This window comes from Euprymna scolopes, chromosome 5 (assembly GCF_053919585.1).
Source record: "Euprymna scolopes isolate OS-2025 chromosome 5, ASM5391958v1, whole genome shotgun sequence".
Lineage (NCBI taxonomy): Eukaryota > Metazoa > Mollusca > Cephalopoda > Sepiida > Sepiolidae > Euprymna > Euprymna scolopes.
In genome coordinates, this window is record NC_136486.1 from 125,698,136 (window position 1) to 125,718,070 (window position 19,935).

The 19,935-nt window shown below is 34.0% G+C and overlaps 1 pseudogene; it reads right to left on the bottom strand.

Annotated features, from left to right (window-relative positions):
• Positions 1–17,861: 17,861 nt before the first annotated feature.
• LOC145277228 (U2 spliceosomal RNA) lies at positions 17,862–17,999 on the bottom strand (annotated as a pseudogene).
• Positions 18,000–19,935: the final 1,936 nt, after the last annotated feature.

Here is a 19,935-nt window from a genome sequence, read left to right on the forward strand (position 1 = left end):
GTTACACGTGTTTCGGTTACCGAATCGTATTAACGATCCAGTAACTTCATCAGATATTACAGTGTTTTCTGTAATGTCTGATGAAGTTACTGAATCGCTAATACGATTCGGTAAACATAACATGTGTAACTAAGCAGATAAAACGGTAATAAAAAACATTATTTATATATATATATATATATATATATATATATATATATATATATATATATATATGATAAAAATTAACTATTAACGGTTCATCCAAGCATGAATTCCGAGATCAAACCGAAAATAGAGAGAAGACTTTCTTTATAGAAAGCTTTAGAACTTAAGAAAATAAGAAATATGACTTATTTTAATATTTCATTGTTTTGATCATTGGTTTATGCTTCCTTTCTTACAGCCTTTTCGACTCGTCTGTCTAGTGGTCTCTTTTAAATCGCTGCTTGAATGCCTCATTGTAAAACAGCTTCCTATTTTAGTAGCTTTTTTCCAAGAACTGGAGGCTTGTGGAATTATAATCTTGCTGACTATTTTCCTTCTAGCTAAAGTCAATATGGCACCTATCTCTGTGATAATCATATTTTGTTCCTGTTAGCTCCTTACATCACGAGGCTCCATGCCTTGTCTGGGGCGATTTCTATTAGAAAAAAATTAAACGAAAGAATGTTGAAGAAAGTTACTAAACACATAAATTAAAAATTTATTTAATGACAAAATTGTCATACCAAGTTTAAAGGTTCTTTCGGTGTCTCTAAGTGATTTGGAAGAGCAGATTACACATTGTGAATAATAGATTACGTCATATCTTCTAAATAATATTTATATTCTTGTGGGTGTTTTGATATGGAAGCAATCATTGAAAAGGAAATTACAAAGTTCAGATTCGGTTTCAAATAAACGAGATTAGATAGTAGATAAGAGAAGTGATACAATAGAGTATATAATGAATCTAAAGGATATAGTTGATAACAAAAGCAGACAACAACATATAAAATGAAATTCATGAAAATATATCGACGAAAAAAAAATGAAAATATATACAACGTCGTACATAGGTGGTCAATAGAACATTTCATATACGTAGACAATACAACGTCATATATAGGTGGACATTAAAACATCGTATCTAGGTGGACAATCGAACGTCGCATATATGTGGACAATATAACATCATATATACGTGGACAATAGGACGCCGTATATAGATAGACAATAGAACATCGCATATAGGTGGACAATAGAACATCGTATGTAGATAGATAGTGGAACAGATAAAAACTAATTGGACATATAAAACATAGTTAAGTCAGTTATGATTAGGGCTATGACAACAGAATATTCTTTTTATTGTTTTGACTCGAGTATATATCGGACACAGTTAAACACAGTTAATCAACCGAGAACCACATCACTCTATATAAAAGCGTATAAGATATCAACGGATACCCACTCCAGACTCAAAACAATGAAAAGAATATGCTGTTGTCCTAGCCCTAGACATTAGACTGCGTCTCTAACCTTTATATGTAGGTGGACAATAAAACATTGTATACAGATGGACAAAAGAGCATCGGATATAGGTGGACAATAGAACAGCGTATGTAGAAAAATAAACAGTGAAACAGATAAAAACTAATTGAGCATATAAAGCATAGATAAGTCAGTCATGAAAAGAATATGCTGTTGTCCTAGTCCCAGACATGAGACTGCATCTCTAACCTTGATAACATAAGGATGAAACAAAGTTTTATGGTGATTACTATTATTAAATATTATCAAATTTGAGAAAAATTGGAAGTTAAAATCCCCTCAAAATTACGACCTTGAACGGACTTGTCAAGATCAAGAGTGAATTGTCTACAATATGAGACAAGTAGTGAGTATCTACGATGTATAGAACGGAGACTGTTGCTAAAAGTCTAACTTCATGAACTTTTCCCATTCAAGAAGATGGAAAAGTTGGACAAAGTTACTTTTCAGCATAAACTAAAAATGTATATGAGCAGAAACTTGTTATATAAAGTTCAAGATTCTTTTAGTGTCTCCAAGTAATTTAAAAGAGCAATTGACACCCTGGGAAAAAGTGTATGATATTTGCTCTTATAAATAAGGTCTATATTTTAACATCTTCTTTTTTTTCTATTTGGAGTTTAAAAGTTCTTTCATTGTGTGCACATTATGTTGGGAAAAGAAACTGCATGCGAAAGTTTAGGGACCTTTAATCTTGTCTCATAAATAAAGTGTTGACATTGTTATCGTGCATGAGATAGGAAATAAAATTATTGTCTGCAAAAACACGACTTGTCTGTCAAAGATGATAGGCATAACACTAATAGTTGAATTCAACTGACAGGCGAGATATCAAGGTCAACAGTGGACACATCATCCAATTTTATAAATGTCTTTGGGTCACTGTGTGTTCAACCTGTAACTGCATGTTGTCTTTCTCGGATCGCTTCAAGTGAAAGTTTAATCATGATATTACATCCGTTCTATGAAGATGAAATCCACTCCATCTAAAAGAATGGCAACATTGTAAGACAGTAAGAAAAGAGGATAATGCACTTTGTTTGATGAATTTTTATTGCCGTCTGCGGAGAATAATCCACCACATTTCATTTTTGTTAACGTTCTTATATCAGGATTTTCGGTTATAGTCAAGATTGCTTGCTCTTTTTAACTGCTGGTTTCTGCTCTGCAGACGAGATGATAGTGACAAGCAATATATGGTCCCATGGTCCCTTCTGATTAATGATTATTTTTCTTTCAGATAATGTAAAGTCCTTCCATTTATCCATGTTATAAATGGCTTTCTTTTCCGCTAGGTCATGATATCAGAAATGTTTATGTATTGATGAATCAAATTTAGTGTAACCCGCCATTGATGACGTAAGCACTAATATTTTTCTGGATGCCTATTCGGCAATTGAACCTTATTTTGCCTATTTGATTGATGTTAATTATGCTCATATGTCCAAACTAAAATTAAGCTTTAAATAACTGTTTTTAGGTTTTAGAAGATTTTTAACTGAAAAATATACAATATATATATATATATATATATATGTATATATATGTATGCAGGGTGACCCATAAAAAACAAAAGCTAAGTGGAGGCCATCTAGAACATATGCTGTAGAACGGAGAAAAAAAGGCCAAAAACCCTTGTTTCGATGTGATGACCAAAGTTTCATTTCATTCGGACAAAACACTAAGAAACAGGGCATGATTAGAGTTGGGACCCGCTTTTTTTGACCATCCTGTATATGTATATATATATATATATATATGTGTGGGTGTGTGTGTGTGATGCTAGTGCACTTGTTGATTCGCAATATTTTTTAAATAGTATTTTCAAGTTTTATTAAAGTTTTATAATATCTGTTTTTATAAAATTGTAAGGTTAAAGTACAGAATAGGTGCAAAGTACCCTCACCTCTCCATGTAAAGACTGTCTTTCTAAATAATAACGTTATAATTTCAGCATGACGGAATAATAAGCGCACTAGTACCATATATATATACACAGGGTGTCCGTAAAGTTACTATACAGTCTTATTGTTTTATTGTATTATATTTGTATTAATAGTTAATATTTTTTTTTTTACAGATGTAACACGTGTATTTTCTGAGATTTTTAGAAACATAAAGGTGTTATTTCTTTTTATTTCTTTTGTTACAAATAAATATTTTAATACAATATCTTACTGTACTGTTAATATATTACAGGGTGTCTGTATAGTAACTTGTAAGACTGTATAGTGACTTTACAGACACCCTGTATATATATATATATATATATATTACTAATAATGATGGGACGATTATCAGAACTGGAAAAATCAGAAATTTTGGGAGTATCGGAATCGGAAAACGTTTTGGCCTATGTTCCAATGCCGAAAACGATTCTTTTAATTGTTTTTTTATTTTATTTTTTAAAGCAAAATCTTCTGCTAATAGTAATGATCAAATAATGAAAATCTATTGATTTAAAACTACCAATACAACTAAAATCGATAGAACATTCCTCATAAATGTATTTTTACATATAAGAAAATATCCGCACATTTAACATGTGTTTTTACGCCAATTGTGAAAAATAACAATGTTATAGTTAAACATTTAGAGATTTATAAAAAATCAGAATGGAGAATTTAGTACGGAATCAGTAATTGGAATCGGGTAAAATATTGGATCGTCCCATCACTAATTACTAATTAAGATTTGGTATCTGTCTGAAGTTGAAACAGTGTTTCTACAAAATTTGATCGAATCGAAGCAACTATGCCAAACGAAACCTAAAAGAGTTTAGGGTTAGGATAAAAAAAAACAGTTTGGTTAGAAGTACTCTCAAAACTATACTTTTACTTCTAGTATATTATCTTGTCATTTGCATATTTCTTTTGAAAAATGGCATTTTATTAATGAACTATTATGTTGTTGAATCAATGAATTTATAATACAAAATCAATAAATATTTGAAAAAAATATATAATGTCCATTATATACACAACAGTAAAAACAAACGTTGACTTCTAATGCAATTCGGTGGGAAAGTACCCCCTCCCAGGAATTACCTTTTTTTTTTTTCTTGGAGTGGTGGTAGTTTTCTATCTGTTCAGTATCATAATAGCATTCTCCCAGACATTACATCCAAATTCGGTGAGAGAGTAATGTAGTATGTGTTCGTCCGTCATGATATATTCCCAGGCATTACGTTAATCTTTAATAGGGACAGTCTAGTATTTGTTCGTTCATCATGATACGATCCTATACGAATGGCAAAATATGCGACTGGAAATAGCATATATTTACTAGTATATATATATATGTATATGTATGTATATATATATATATATATATATATATATATATATATATATATATATGTGCATGTTGTGTATGTGTCTATATATAGAGAGAGATATGTATGTGTGTGTGTGGGTGTGTGTATGTGTGCGCATAAGCTTCTTAGCCATTGTTATACATATAATCTCTTTTAACAAATTTTAGAACTAGTGTGTGGGCTTCCTGCCTGTTTTACTATTTATGTACGACAAATGAATTCACGACGAGTATATTAGAAGGCACGATAATTGCTTCTGATTATTCTCTGTTGTGTGACAGTCAGATACGAAAAATTGGGGCACAATCAATGATTCCTGCCGTTTTTTTTTGTTTTTTTTTGCATGCTAAAGATCTTTGTAAAAATAAAAAAAGTTTTCTCAGACTTAAAGGTGAATATTAAAAACATGAAACTCAAACATAAGAAAAAAAATTGTCCCTTAATTTAAACGAATAGAAATATCTGATTATTTTTAAAAATTGTAAATGGTTTTTGTTTTTATAGTGTTTATTCATTAATGGTAAACAAAAATAACAATGAAAATAAATATATCAAAAAATTATTTAATTCTCCCAAAGCTCAACTTATTAGTCTGAAAAAAACATTGGGTTTGATTGTTTACAAAGAATTTTAGCAGAAAGAAAACGGCATGCTAGTTAGTCTAAATTAGAATCGGTTGTTCCTTGTAGTTCTTAAGTTTTTTTGGGTTTTTTTTTACAAGCTGGTTACCACTTATCAAGGCCCGGAAGCCACTCGGGGATAAGGGTTATTGCGTGTACAGTATGTTAGTGTTGAGATTTGATAAAAGTGTCTTATTTAAGGAGGCGGTTCATCAGGAATTTGTTTATGTTGGACTTAAAGACATCTAGGTTGTAGTCAGGTGGGAAACAGGCAAACGGAACAGAGTTCTACAGGCGTGCACTTCTAAGAAAGAAGCTTTGTTCATGGAATCTACGTTTTGGTTTTGACACAGATAAAGAGTGGGGAAAAGTTTTGACAGTGGTTTCAGCTAGACTGGTGTTTTTCATGAAAGATTGGCGAGCGAGACCAGGGATTGGAGCTCAGACGAGCACTTGCCATGAAAGTAACGATAAAACAAATACAGGCTCGCAAAGTTGTTTGAATGATGTGCCAAATATCGCATGACTAGAGAATCAGCAGGAGCCATTTGTTGTGCCTTGTCATACATTTGTCGTGCCTTAATTTGTTTTATATAATTAGTAAAACCCGATTAGATAACACCGTTTGAAGTGTTGAAATTTAAATTTGCCTTGGAACTGCCGAATACCGTTAAATGTTCGTGCACAACAAAAAAAAAATTTCTTCAGCTTTCAACGTTCTCTGCAAACGCAAAACCAATCCTTTTTCTTTTTCTGTTTCGACGTTCGTAGAAAATCCGTATTTCTTTCTTCCCATCGACATGCAAATTAACCATATGTTCAAACAACTGCCAGTCAAAAAAAAAATGAACGTTCTCGCCAATAAAAGAAATACCGGCATTTTATATGTTCAAATTCGACCGCGTCTTAATTTGCATATGTTACCTTTTCGTTTCCTATCGGTCAGGTTTCGAGTTCAAGTGTTGGTGACGTTTTACATGACGCACGAGCCACCTATGGAGGTCTGTTTCTATAACTGTTACTAACCTACGCCAGTAAGTAGATATTATGTTAACTAGTTAATATTATTGGTCGTCAGAAGAGAATACACACTGTTCAGAGATAGGCCTCAAAACGGTGCAAATTCTCTGCTGACGACCCAACATTATCTGTATACCAGAATGGATTATTACACAAGAAAAAAATAATAAGCTTCATTATATATAAGTCTACAGGGAAAGATAGGCACCGAAATGGTACATATTCTCTCCTGATTACCCAACATTATCTGGAGACAGAAATGAAACACCCCACAAGTTTAAATACATTTGATATATCTGTTTGCAAGGTAAGCTGTTTCTCTCAAACAACAATATCTTCTGTTGGTCGCTCGCTTCATTGCAAGTTTTTGCTGCAGTCCCGGTTGCAAATATTATTCTGCTAACTAGCGAGGATCAGAAAAACCTGTCGGCAAACAGAAATAAACCAAGCTGCAGATGGCATGATTGAAGCAAAGAGGCCAAAGGTTAGCTCCCTAGATAAAACGCATTAAATATCGATGTTGAAATATAGGTGATGATGTCATATCTTCAAGGAGTGTAGTATCTATTCTGCTGTTAGGGTACCACTTTGAAATGTTAGTTTGAGTCGGAAAACTAGACAGACGAGATGTAGAAATCTAAATGAATGTTGCCTCCAGACTCTGTCTGTGTGTCGATATCTGAAGACTTAGTTAGAAAAACAAGTTAAAAAGAAATTAGATATTGGTCTTTCCTTCCATGAATAACCTCTTTCTACATAAAACCTTTGAAAGTTAGCAAGTTTCCATTGTGTCTCCATGCATGAGTAGATTTGTACTAAGCTAAATAGATCAACAACCACAAGAGGATCAATGGCCTATGCATAGAAAAGCGACGATCAGACAATGAAGATGCTCGTATGTAAAAAGACTTTGTTTTGTTGACTTGTTTTATTGACCGCTCACGAGCGAAAACATGCGCGTGAAAAAGTGAACGCTTACATATAAACTGTTTATTTTACATTAATTTATTTATTGCGGACTATTATTCTCATTTTTATTAGTTGTTGTTTCACAACGTTTCGGCCAACTATTCCTCTGGCCTTCGTCAGGTGGTAACCGAGACGGATAGGAACTTTGAATCTCCTAACTGCATTCTCAGCAATCACTGCCATCCGTAGTTGTTGTCATGTTGATGGCAGTGATTGCTGAGAATGCAGTAAGGAGATTCAAAGTTCCTACCGTCGCGATTACCACCTGACGAAGGCCAGAGGAATAGTTGGCCGAAACGCCGTGAAACAACAACTAATAAAGATGAGAATAATAGTCCACAATAAATAAATTAATATAAATAATACTCATCTCAATAATGAATTCCAATTAAAATGTTTATTTTACGTTTAAAATGTTACAGTACACTTCAAATATAAAATGAATTCGTACTTGACTTATAGACAAGAGCTTATGACCTACACGTATAGCGATATTGAAAATTATTATTATTTTTTCTCCACATATTTGCAAACACAGCAAAGAGTTTCCTGAAGATAAAAAAAAATAGACTTATTTTCCAAAACATTTTACAATGATTAATCTGCTAGCCAAATAGTTGTTTTTTTTTTTTTCTTGTTTTTTTTTTGGGGGGGGGCAGTAATCTATTTCTATAATCTTCGCTTCACATGAAATTTTGAAACGGTGAATTCAAGTTAGAATTATATGACTTCACTGGTTTTATTTATTTATTTATTTTTCAAAATGAATTCTCAATCATGGTTATCGTTGTCAGAACAGACATTGTCCCCTTCGGCCTTCCACAGTTATCTTTTGCATAACAAAAGAATTTTTAACAGAATCTATCGTTTCATCAACAATATGAAACAATTCAAAGAAGTAAACAATGCAGACTTCAAATATCATGTTATATGAGGTCATTTTATGGCAATGCAACACTTTCACGGTTATTTAATGCTGACTGCATATTTTACCTTTTTTTTTATAGAACTGTCGATGTTTTAAGTTTTATTTTATATATATCTTCAAATTATTATCACAGACACATATTTCTAATGTAATATTTTTCATTTTCTGTGCGGTTAATCAACCAGCCAATCAGAGGTCTTGATATAAGAACACAAAAACTTTTTTGTCTACTTCTAACAATGCCTGTTTTTTTTCTTCTTCACCACTTGGAGTAAAGACATTGTCTAATTAAGTCGTATTTTGTTGACTTTCCCAAATCCTGTAGGGAGGTATCGATATTCTATTGTATACAATGCTTGGTATTCCTAGATGTTCACTCATCTGTTACTGATCAAGCTTAACGTTGTTTAACTTCGGTTATCCAATGAGAACCGGTGTGTCAATGTGATTATGCTAGTTGAGTTTTAGTTATTTTTAATTCCTTTATAGCACAGATAACATAAAAGGTATGTAAACTTCAATGTCGTCCGTTGTCATCTATTAATCCATCTATGAAGTCAAATGGACTTTTTATTACAGCCTATTATAGTAGTGAACGGATACGATTCATCCATCTTGGTCTATTATTGTAGTATTGTAAATAAATGAAGACGTAAAACAAAACCTCTTTCCAAAGCTCTATTGAACAAAATTCACAGCTACTAAAGCAAGAGATAAAGAACTCAGTCTTTTAAAAAAAAGGAACACGTACAAAATCACGTGGCAACAAACTGAATTTGCATATCTTTTTTTTTTTTTTTTTTTTTTAAATAGTAAGAACAAAATAATTTAAATGAAAATATAACAATTATATATCTATTTGTGGTGTTTGCTTTGGTTATTTTTTATGGCACATAAACCTTTTTCAAGTTATTTTATGCTGATTACACATATTTTGCTAGAGGTCATTTTATTTAAGAAAAAATTGTATATTCACAAGGTTTTCTTGCAAAAAAGAAAACAATCATAAAGTCCATTCTTTGCTTTAGACATAAAACTCGAGTATTTTTTTTTTTTTTTAGGAATAGGATCGCTGGTCATCAGATTTTGTCTAAAACTATTGTTAAAATTTACCCTGTGCTAAACACTCACCAAAATACCACATTTACTCTGTAGCTTATAGGATCCCAATTTATCTTAGAATGATTTTATTTACTAAAATTTATTCTTAATAGTAAATATCACACTCGAGTTTTGACTAGTATTTTCCTTTGCGTCACACTTGAGTTTAGAATGATATTATCGCTTGTGTTAGACTTGAGTTTTGACTAACATTTTCGTTTGTCTGTCACACTTGGGTTTGAAATGGCATTTTCATTGGTAAAAGTTCAGATTTAATGGACGTATTATAGAAATATCTTTTCTTTGTATTTTTCAAAACGGATTTGTAATCTTGGTTCTCTTAAGAAAGCAGTCATCATCCCCCTTCGGGCATCTTTAATTATCTTTTACATTCATAAAATATGGAAGAATTTTAAACAGAATCTATTGCTTCATCTACAAGGATATTGATAACTCGGGCGACCGTGCTAGACAATTTCAAAGTTAAATGATTCAGGCAAGAGAAGAAAGAAAAAGAGCAAGAAGACAAGAATATGATCATTACGATTAGAAACGTTTGTTTTGAATTCAAGTTTGTTTTATTTATTATAAACTGGAGAAGAGAAACCCAACGTGTCCAAAAGTAATAACTAATTTTTTTTTTTTTTTAGTTTGAGACAATTTTTTATCTTGCTTTTTTTTTTTAACAAAAAGTTGCTTTATTTTTTATTTAGTTTTTAATTTTCATGGTTCCACTTATGTTTTTTTATTTATTCAGTTCATAATTCCATATTGTATTTAAAGTTTCACATTTTTTTTTGAAAGACAAAGACTTTTCGATAAATAAGTCAGTAAGAAATACATGCCGTCAACTGGGGCTACTTGTCATAGGTTTTCAGAACATGTGTTCCTACTGCATCACTCTATAACAGTATAAGAGTGTTTATATGTTCCCGTTAGATCACCGAAGTTAAGCGACGTTAAGCCTGGCCAGTACTAAATTGGTGACGATTTCGGAATACCAAGTGCTATATGTGCTCTCTGTTTATCTCGGCATTATTTTCAGTCGCCGTGGACTTCTCCTTGCCACTAGATTTAAGCAGTGCCAATTACGAGGAAGTGCAGTTGGGGATTGCACAACACTTGCTTTACACTAACATGTGCAGCAACCCTTGCCTGGGATATCCATTGTCTCTGTCTTCCACTACGTTGAGTTGTAGTTTGGTAAGCGTATAGATACAAAAACGATTAGCACACAACTGACAGGCCCACAAGAAACCTGATTTCTGCCCAAGGTTAGATATGTACAAAACACAATAATTAATGACTTTCTCCATTTGCCATTATCAGGACCAGAAATGATATTACATCTTAACCAAAATGTCTTCTGACTATCCAATTACTTTTATTTTCCAGTGTTTCCTTTAAATAAAGTTGATTAATGGTTCAATGGAGATGCTTGGCACTGGACGAACATGAAGCCTACTTATATTTTGAAGTTCTGTAAGCCGATACCATCAAAGCAGCAGATATGAAAAAGAAAATTGGAAAAGAATATCTAAGAAGAATAAGAAGGCTCCTAGAAACTAAACTATATAGTATAAACCTAATAAAAGGGATAAACACAAACATAAAAAGTAATAAACTCCATGTTGTACATAGGTTGCACCAAAGAAGAACTGTCATCTTAACCAGGAAACTTATGGATGCAAAATGCATTACACTCAAAGGATGATACTGAACAATTACGTAAAAAAAGACAGAAGAAAAAGACTGATTTGTATAGCAGACTGTGTGGACGACACAAAAAACGAATTAGGAAAATACATAACGCAGAATAAAGAAAGATTACATAACGGAAAGAGGCACTGAAAACATCTACACGAAAACAGAGAGACAAGGGATAAGATGAGAGTAGAAAACTAAGAAGAGACACAGCTATACAGACGATTCGTAAGGATGACAAAAGATGGGACTCACAAAAATACTTATACATGGCTATGAAAAGTCACCCAAACAGAGAAACTGAATCCTAATAATAGCTGCACAAGATAACACGATTAAAACCAATTATATCTAAGCAAAGATTGACAAAACACAAGAAAACAGCAAATGCATACTCTATGAACAAAGCGACGAAACGATAAACCACATAATAAGTGAATGCAGCAAACTAGCCCAATAAGAATGTAAGAGTAGATACGATAAAGTGGGAAAACAATACACTGGGAATTGTGCAAACACCCAGATAAATGGTATAAACGCAAACACACAGCTGTACTTAGAAACAGAAATCACAAAAATGGATGTACAAATAGATAAACTCAATCCAAGCAAGAAAGCCAAATATGATAATAGTTAATAAAAACGAAATGTCCTGCCAGATCGTAGATTACACCACTTCAGCAGACCACAGGGTGAATACCAAGGAGATGGAGAGGCAAACAAATACACAGAACTGGCCAGAAAGCTGAAAGGGATATGGAAAATGAAGTAAATCAAGAAACCACTAATAATAGAATCAATCAACTTCGAAAGAAAAAAAGAATGGAAAAGATTGGAATTAGGGGGAATGGCTGAAAAGATACAATGGATAACAAAAATGAAAATGACTGAAATATAAAGCCAAACCCAAATTCCACTGGAGGCCAATGGTCAGTGTCAGCGAGAAATCGATGGTAAACAGCTATTGCGAGAATGCAAAATTATCTGCGAAAGTTATCAAAAGATGTGGAAATCTGGGGACACTTGTTGTCACCTAGATTCCAGGGAACATTACAGGCTGTTGTCAGAGAAATGTTTGATAATGCATTGTATGAAACTCCTACTGAATACTACAATAATAATAATTTAAGCTTCCACTAATTTAAAACGGAGACAAAGCTTGGTCAAAACTATGGCCAAACAATCAAAACACGTTTGATAGAATAAACGAAGCCAGAACTGGTGTAAAAAAATGTTTATTTGATAAAACGTAATTTCTATTTAGAAACAGTGATAGTAGTTCTTCCTACCTTCTCCATAATCTCACTAATCAGAAGAAAACCCAAGTAAAAAGTAAATTAGATATAGAAATATTAAAATCTATCGGAAATATAATTTTCATTCTTTAAGAACATGGACCCATGTTTGCCATAAATAACTAGCTAAACAGAATTAAGCATAAGCCTTTAACTGAAAAACTAATAATCACAAAACAAACGAAATAGGCTGGCTCTGCTGTATATACAGAATAGCAAATTCGGTGTAATATTATATTTATAATGCTGTCATAATTACATGATTGTGATATTATTATATGGGATATTACGAGATAATGGATGACACAGAATGAATGATGGAAATTTGGAAGCAAATTGATGATTAGAACATAATATTTGTAAGGAGAAGTCACCTCTATCTTAAATGGATTCAAGAACTACCAAGACGAACATTTCAGTTTCTATAGAAAAGCTGGACATCTGCCAATAATTCTTCTTGAAGTGACAAACAAAATTTCCAATGTGGGTCTGGATTGTACTGTCAAAATGCCAGCATTTTTATTGTTAGTTCTTTTTTTCTACGTGTATTCTATAAGTATCATGTCCTATCTTTCTTTATCTTGGAGTTTGTCAGTCTATATTGTTCATCTTGAATAGGAAGCATCTCTCTCTCTCTCTCTCTCTCTTTCTCTCTCTCTCATATCTCTTTTCTCTCTCTCTCTCTCTCTTGCATATCCCCCTTTCTCTCTCTCACATCTCTTCATCTCTCTCTCTTTCTCTCTCTCGCGTCTTTCCCTTTCTTTCTCTCTCGCGTCTTTCCCTTTCTTTCTCTCTCGCGTCTTTCCCTTTCTTTCTCTCTCGCGTCTTTCGCTTTCACTCTCTCTCTCGCGTCTTTCCCTTTCACTCTCTCTCTCGCGTCTTTCCCTTTCACTCTCTCTCTCGCGTCTTTCCCTTTCACTCTCTCTCTCGCGTCTTTCCCTTTCACTCTCTCTCTCGCGTCTTTCCCTTTCACTCTCTCTCTCGCGTCTTTCCCTTTCACTCTCTCTCTCGCATCTTTCCCTTTCACTCTCTCTCTCGCATCTTTCCCTTTCACTCTCTCTCTCTCGCGCGTCTTTCCCTTTCACTCTCTCTCTCTCGCGTCTTTCCCTTTCACTCTCTCTCTCTCGCATCTTTCCCTTTCACTCTCTCTCTCTCGCATCTTTCCCTTTCACTCTTTCTGAACTCTCTCCCTTTCTCTCTTTCATGTCTCTCCCTCTCTAACTTTTCCCTTTCTCTCTTGCATCTCTCCCTTTCTCTCTCGCCTTTCTCCCTTTCTTTCTATCTCTCGCCTCTTTCCCTATATTTCTTTCTCTTACATATCTTCCTTTCTCATTCTTGCTTCCCTTGCTGTTCTCCCTTTCTCTGTGTTTCTCATCCTTCTCTCTTTCTGTTTGTGTCCCTCCCCTCTCTCTCTCTCGTGCGCGCTTCTTTCTTTCTCTCTCTATCTTTCTCTCTCTCTTCACTTCATTTTTCTTCATTCTCTCTTTCTTACTTTTCTTTGTTTTCTCTCTCCCTCCTCTCAATCATTTCCATCTTGAGTAGCAGTTAAAGTTCTCTCTCATTCTCCTCTCCAGTCTTTATATTCAATCTTCAAATGCAAGCAAAATTATGTAACGTGGTTAATTATTGAAAAGTTGCAGCTTGCAACTTCTAACGTTATAGTTTAATTCTTTTTTCCAACGATGCGATTATCGCAACTAATCCCACCACAGATTCGCTTCCTCAACCAGAACCCTTGCTTCAGTCCCAAACAAATTCCAACGTCAAAAGCAATATGTTACACAACTAAATTAGTTAGTAAGACTTTTTAAAATTGTGCTTCTGATAAGGATAATTGAGTCTTGAAAGGACTAGACACTGTGGTGATGACGAAGTTGATTCCCAGCACTAAATCTTTTTGTTTAGCCCAGGCAGATATCTCCCTTTTTATTTTATTTTACTTCAGTCGAAGTTCTCAGAAATCAAGGAGCCCACAGCCTGGGGCTAACACTTGAAGTCAGTATGAGATTCATAGATATTCGAATGTTCCACTTAAGTTCTTTATTTCTCCAACACTAAGTTAATAAAGAAGTTGAGAACATAATTTTCCTCTCCCCAATTAACCATTTTCATATATTGTATTATATCTTTTATTTTGGTCTCTTGATCTTACTGAATTCCAGGACAAGAATTTATCTAGTCTGATGGAGTATCCAGTTTCGTGCTGTTACTTGAGGTAACATCACTTGGTGATATGTGTGTGTGGGGATGTGTGTAGTTAAATTTGTCTATTTCGTCATCAATAGTCTTCAGTAGTCTGACAAATCGATATTTGATTCTCCCTAAGCAATTCCTTTTTCTTCAATCCATGTACTTTACAAGACAATAATATATTTTCTTTCAAAAATATGTAAGCGGGTTATTAAGATTGTTAAAATGTAGACATTTTACAGTAATTGCCTCAACTATAGTATCAGTTTATAATATTAATAAAAAAAAAAGTATTCATTCTAATAATATTTCATTAAAAAATAAATACTTGGTTCTCCGTTATAATGCAAATGATTTTACAGAAATGCTGAAGAACAAATCTTTTAATCTATTAATATTATTAATTTATGTCATTTATTTATACTTAACATAAGATATACATGTTTGGACGATAAAGTTGTCGCCAGGGAAGACGATATGATTCTATTTTTGTTTTATAAAAAACCGGTTTTATTTTTTTTTTTGCTGCAGACTATCTACTAGTTGGCCAGTTGTGTACAAATCCCAAGAGAGATAGGAACCTTCTATCATGTCTGAAAGGTACACAATATTCAACAAGCAAAATTGGAGATGCACCGCTGTACAACTCGTGTTCTCTACCAATCCAAATTATAACATGACTTTTGCCAGCACCCTCAAAATGCAAATTCTCATAACCCTAGCCCTAACCCTCAAAATGCAAATTCTCATAACCCTAACCCTCAAAATGCAAATTCTCATAACCCTAGCCCTAACCCTCAAAATGCAAATTCTCATGGTTCAATACTTGAGGGTACAACTCAACAAAGTTTCCGGCCACGGTTATGGTCTTTGTATGTAGTTTCAAGTGAGGGCCACGTTATGCCACCTCACATCTTCAAAGTCGGCTTGAAACTCAACACCAAAGTGTACCTGGATGTGCAGAAGAGTGTGGTCATCCCCTGGTGCAATCAGGTGGCCTTTGGCAGACCCTGGGTGTGGCAGTAGGACTCGGTACCGGCCCACTAGTCCAAAAAGACCCAGGCTTGACTTCAAGGAGTGGTACGATTTTGTACCCTCCCCTCCATTCTCCTTCGACCTGAACTTGTTGGGCTACTTCATTTAGTCATACATCGAGAACATCACCAGCATGACCTCCCTCAATATTAAAGCCAGCCTGATCGCCACCATTCACCAAGAATTTGCCGAGCTCCTCCTGGCGCTTGGGGAAAAGGCATGCTCCTACTTCCAGTGGAAAAAGCATGCTCCTGTATCGAAGCAGTGATTGAGTCTGAAGGAGGCTACATTGAATAGATGTAAGCTCTACTACATAATCAAGTTACCTGAATTGAGCTTTTAAATAAAAGTTGTAAAATAAAGCTGTATTTTTGCTTTTATTAGGGCGATAAATTTATCGTTCCACTCTCTTTAAAGTTTCACCTCTGCAGCAGGCAAGTTAGCTCAGATGTAAGTGCGTTGAATTCTACGTTATGTACTGATGAAGATACACAATTCAAACATTGGGGTTGATGCGTTCACTGTATCTAGCCACACTGATAAGTCTTAAAATCAAAGAAACCCGCTTCTGTGAATAACTATAGTTTATATACATATATCTTCATAAATCATTAATTAATACAGACTGCACGAAATAGTAATGAGAATATTGATGTTAAATTTTAAATAATTTATTTAAAGCAGATTGTTTTGCATACAAATATCTTCTAAATTCATTTTCCATTATGCCTTATCGAATGAGAGTCGGCCAAGATAAACGTTATAGAAGCTATTGAAAACTGCCGGTTGTGATATATTCTTTATTAGGTTTATTGTTTTTATTATCAAGAGAGATGCAATATTCCATGGAGCAAATAAATTTCACAATGAGAATTACCTCTATGGACATATAACCGTTGATACGTTCACTTATATAAAATAATTTTTAAAAAACTGCTCTTGTGTCTAACTCTATGCACTTAGACGCAAATAAATCGGGACATCATGGTTTTCATTATGTGCACATGTTTTTCCGTTTTTTTTTTCTTTTGTAAAAGATTTAAAAAGACTAAAACAAAACGCCTCCTTTTTTTTCTAAATGAGAAGAAAATTGGAGCACCTTTCAGAATAACAAACTCTTTAAAATTAAACCCATACTAAAACTATGGCTATCACAATCCAAAAAGTCATGCCGGGAAGAAATAGTTTTGTCTTATATTTGCATAGGGCATACACACATAACCCACTCTTTCCTTCTAACGGATGAAGATCCTCCAGAATGCATTTTCTTATAGATTGTGGCGATCTCACACATATCTATCAAAATATAAAAGAACTATTTGAAAACAAATGTCCTAACACAATATTAATATTTTTGCAAAAAGTAAAGCTATGCAAGAAACTATAAATCTTTAATAAATCTTACATAATCTAACGAATAAGAAAAAACTTAATTCAACAAATGAGTAAAAATATTTAACTCACATAACTTAATTTGAGAAAAAGAATTCAGCATGAAAAGGGTCGATATGCCGTAAAATAATAACAATGAACAACCAACCCACTTTTTCCCCCCTAATTTTAATTGTTTGACTTAAGAAAGGATATTATGTGTTGTCAGATTTGACCCGCAGTCTGACAAGTAGGATTTTTTAAAAATACGACAAACCATACAAGATGCTAAAATATTGACTACGGTGAATTAATGAAAAAAAAAAAAAATCCTAAAGAAAGAAAAAAATAGATAAAAAAATCAATAAGCTCATGAGACCGACTTTTATTAAAGATCTTAAATGCAAAACTTACATCTGATCTGTTGCTAAGATTTTTTTAATAGGAATCTTTCCAGACAAGGCATAAAGCTACTTGATATAGGGAGCTAAAATAAATACCACTTCAAAGTCAACAAGGCCAAAAGCCATTAATCGCATGGTCTTGTGTAATAAATGAATGTGTGAATGTAGGATTGACATGAAAGTCTTAAAGATAAACTAAAATGACCGAAAAATGGGCTGAAATGACTTAAATAAATAAAAAGTAAATGACTTAGAATGACTTTAATGAACTTAAAGATGAATTGAATGACCTTAAGAATGACTTGAATGCTTAAAAAATAACTGGAATCCTTCAAAAACAACTTGAATGATCTGGAGAATGACTTGAATGGCTTTGAGACTGACTGGTTGTAAAGTGGGTGATCATTTTACATTAAATTAATAAAGAAAATTGATCCCCCACTTTATATCACAAAGTTACAAACATAAGTACAGCATGTAGTAAGAACAGATACTACACTTTGATATTGGCCAAAAGGCCAAGAAAAGGGTATTTATTTGCTCCCCCACCGAGCAAATAAGGCACAAGGCCGATTTTTAATGTTAGGAGTGAAGGGGAAATGGGGACCAACTCTCCGCGGAGTAGGGGAGCTGGATAGTGACAATTGGTATGAAGGGTTGCCCCTACATTGACCAAGGTCTTATATATGGTCTTTGCTTGCAGTATCTGCCGGAAAAGATACTACACTTTGATCTTGGCCAAAAGGCCAAGAAAAGCTTTAAAAGCTAAGAAAAGCATCTATTAACAACAGACCTTTGATCTTAACCAAAAAGGCCAAGCACAAAAGTGTTACGGACAGACCAACCGACCGACAGAGTGACTTATAGAGTTGCTTGCACGTGACTAAAAACTAACCAGCAATAAGTTATATGGATAGATTACAACCCAGAAAACAGCCTAGTTCTGCCAAATCAGGCTGTCAGAAAATAACGGCTTGCTGACTCGAATACACCGTACATTAAAGCCTTTTTTTTTATCTGTTTGCAAAACTCAATCATGTTCTGCAAAGCCAAAGACAAAAACAACATTCATGTCCCACTCTCTTTTTTTTCTCTCCTACTTCCTTGTCTTAAGATACTGTTTCCCAGAATTAAAATATTTCAGGCATTAATGCTATTGTTTTGTTTCTTTAATTTTGCAAAACTCTGCAAAACACAAAACAAAAACAACAGAATCCTTTATAAAACACGCAAACTAAACATTATGAATTAATATGTGAAGATATAACGGACTTGAAGCATAAATGCTTTTTCCTAAAACTATTGGATTCGGTATGAATAACCTTCTATGCCATATTAGTGGGTATTTGTTTGACTTTACCTTATCATGGGCTACAAAAAATATTTCTTTGTTTCTTTTTCTCCCTTACTTTCCTTTTCTGCCAAGTCTGTCGACCTGTTCCACAAATCCCAAAATTCCACCATGAAAAGTCACCAGAAAAGATACACGATTAAACCCAGAATTCCAACTTACAATGTAGACCCCACTACCATGTCTCCTTCTTCTGGTCTACGTTCCAACCTTCCAGAGGTTGAAACCCAATTACAAGAGACTAAATCAGACCTATTATTCGTAAACACAACTGGCATTGGACCAACTATTTCCCTAGATGAGTTCATAATTAAATAATAATCTAACTTAATATCCAAATCTGACCGCCAAGATCGCCATGGACATGGTATATGAGCCTACATTAGAGATGGCTTTCATATGGTAGGATATCTTCAGAAAAGACCATAAATTACCCCTTATGTGCTTCCGGGTTCCATTTGCCCACACTACTGCATTTATATTTGCCCTCTATCGCCCCCATAACAGCAGAATTACTATCTTTAAGAGTATATCTGAGAAAATTGATGGCATCCTGTCTGTTCATCCTTCGGCTAGCATTCACGTTTGTGGAGACCTCAATGTTCATAATGTGGAATGGTTAGCTCAAACAAGACAGATGATGATGGGACGTTCTGTCACGATTTCTCCATTGCTTATGTCCTAACTCAGATTGTTCATGAATCCACCCATGTGCCTGACACTGATGTTCAGTATGCAAGTCTCCTAGACCTTTTCCTCACAACTTGCTCTGAGCTATGTTCATCTTCCATTTTATTTCCACTGGGATCTTCCAATCACTCGGTTGTATCAGTTAAGATAAAAACGAAATGTAATAAGTCCTCAGCCATACCATATTTCAATGCCTTATGGATGACTAAAATAGCTTCTGTACATTTATATCAGATCTACCTCTTCGTTCTATGTTTAAAAAGTGTGTCCTCTATAGTATCGGATCTGACGAAATGATTAATTGTAGGTATAGGCCGCTTCATACACTCCAACAAATTTCAGCACAAACCTAACCACCAGCTGTCGTTCTTTTCAGAATGTGCTGCTGCCATTGCACACAGAAATCAGTTTTTCTATTGCTTCCAA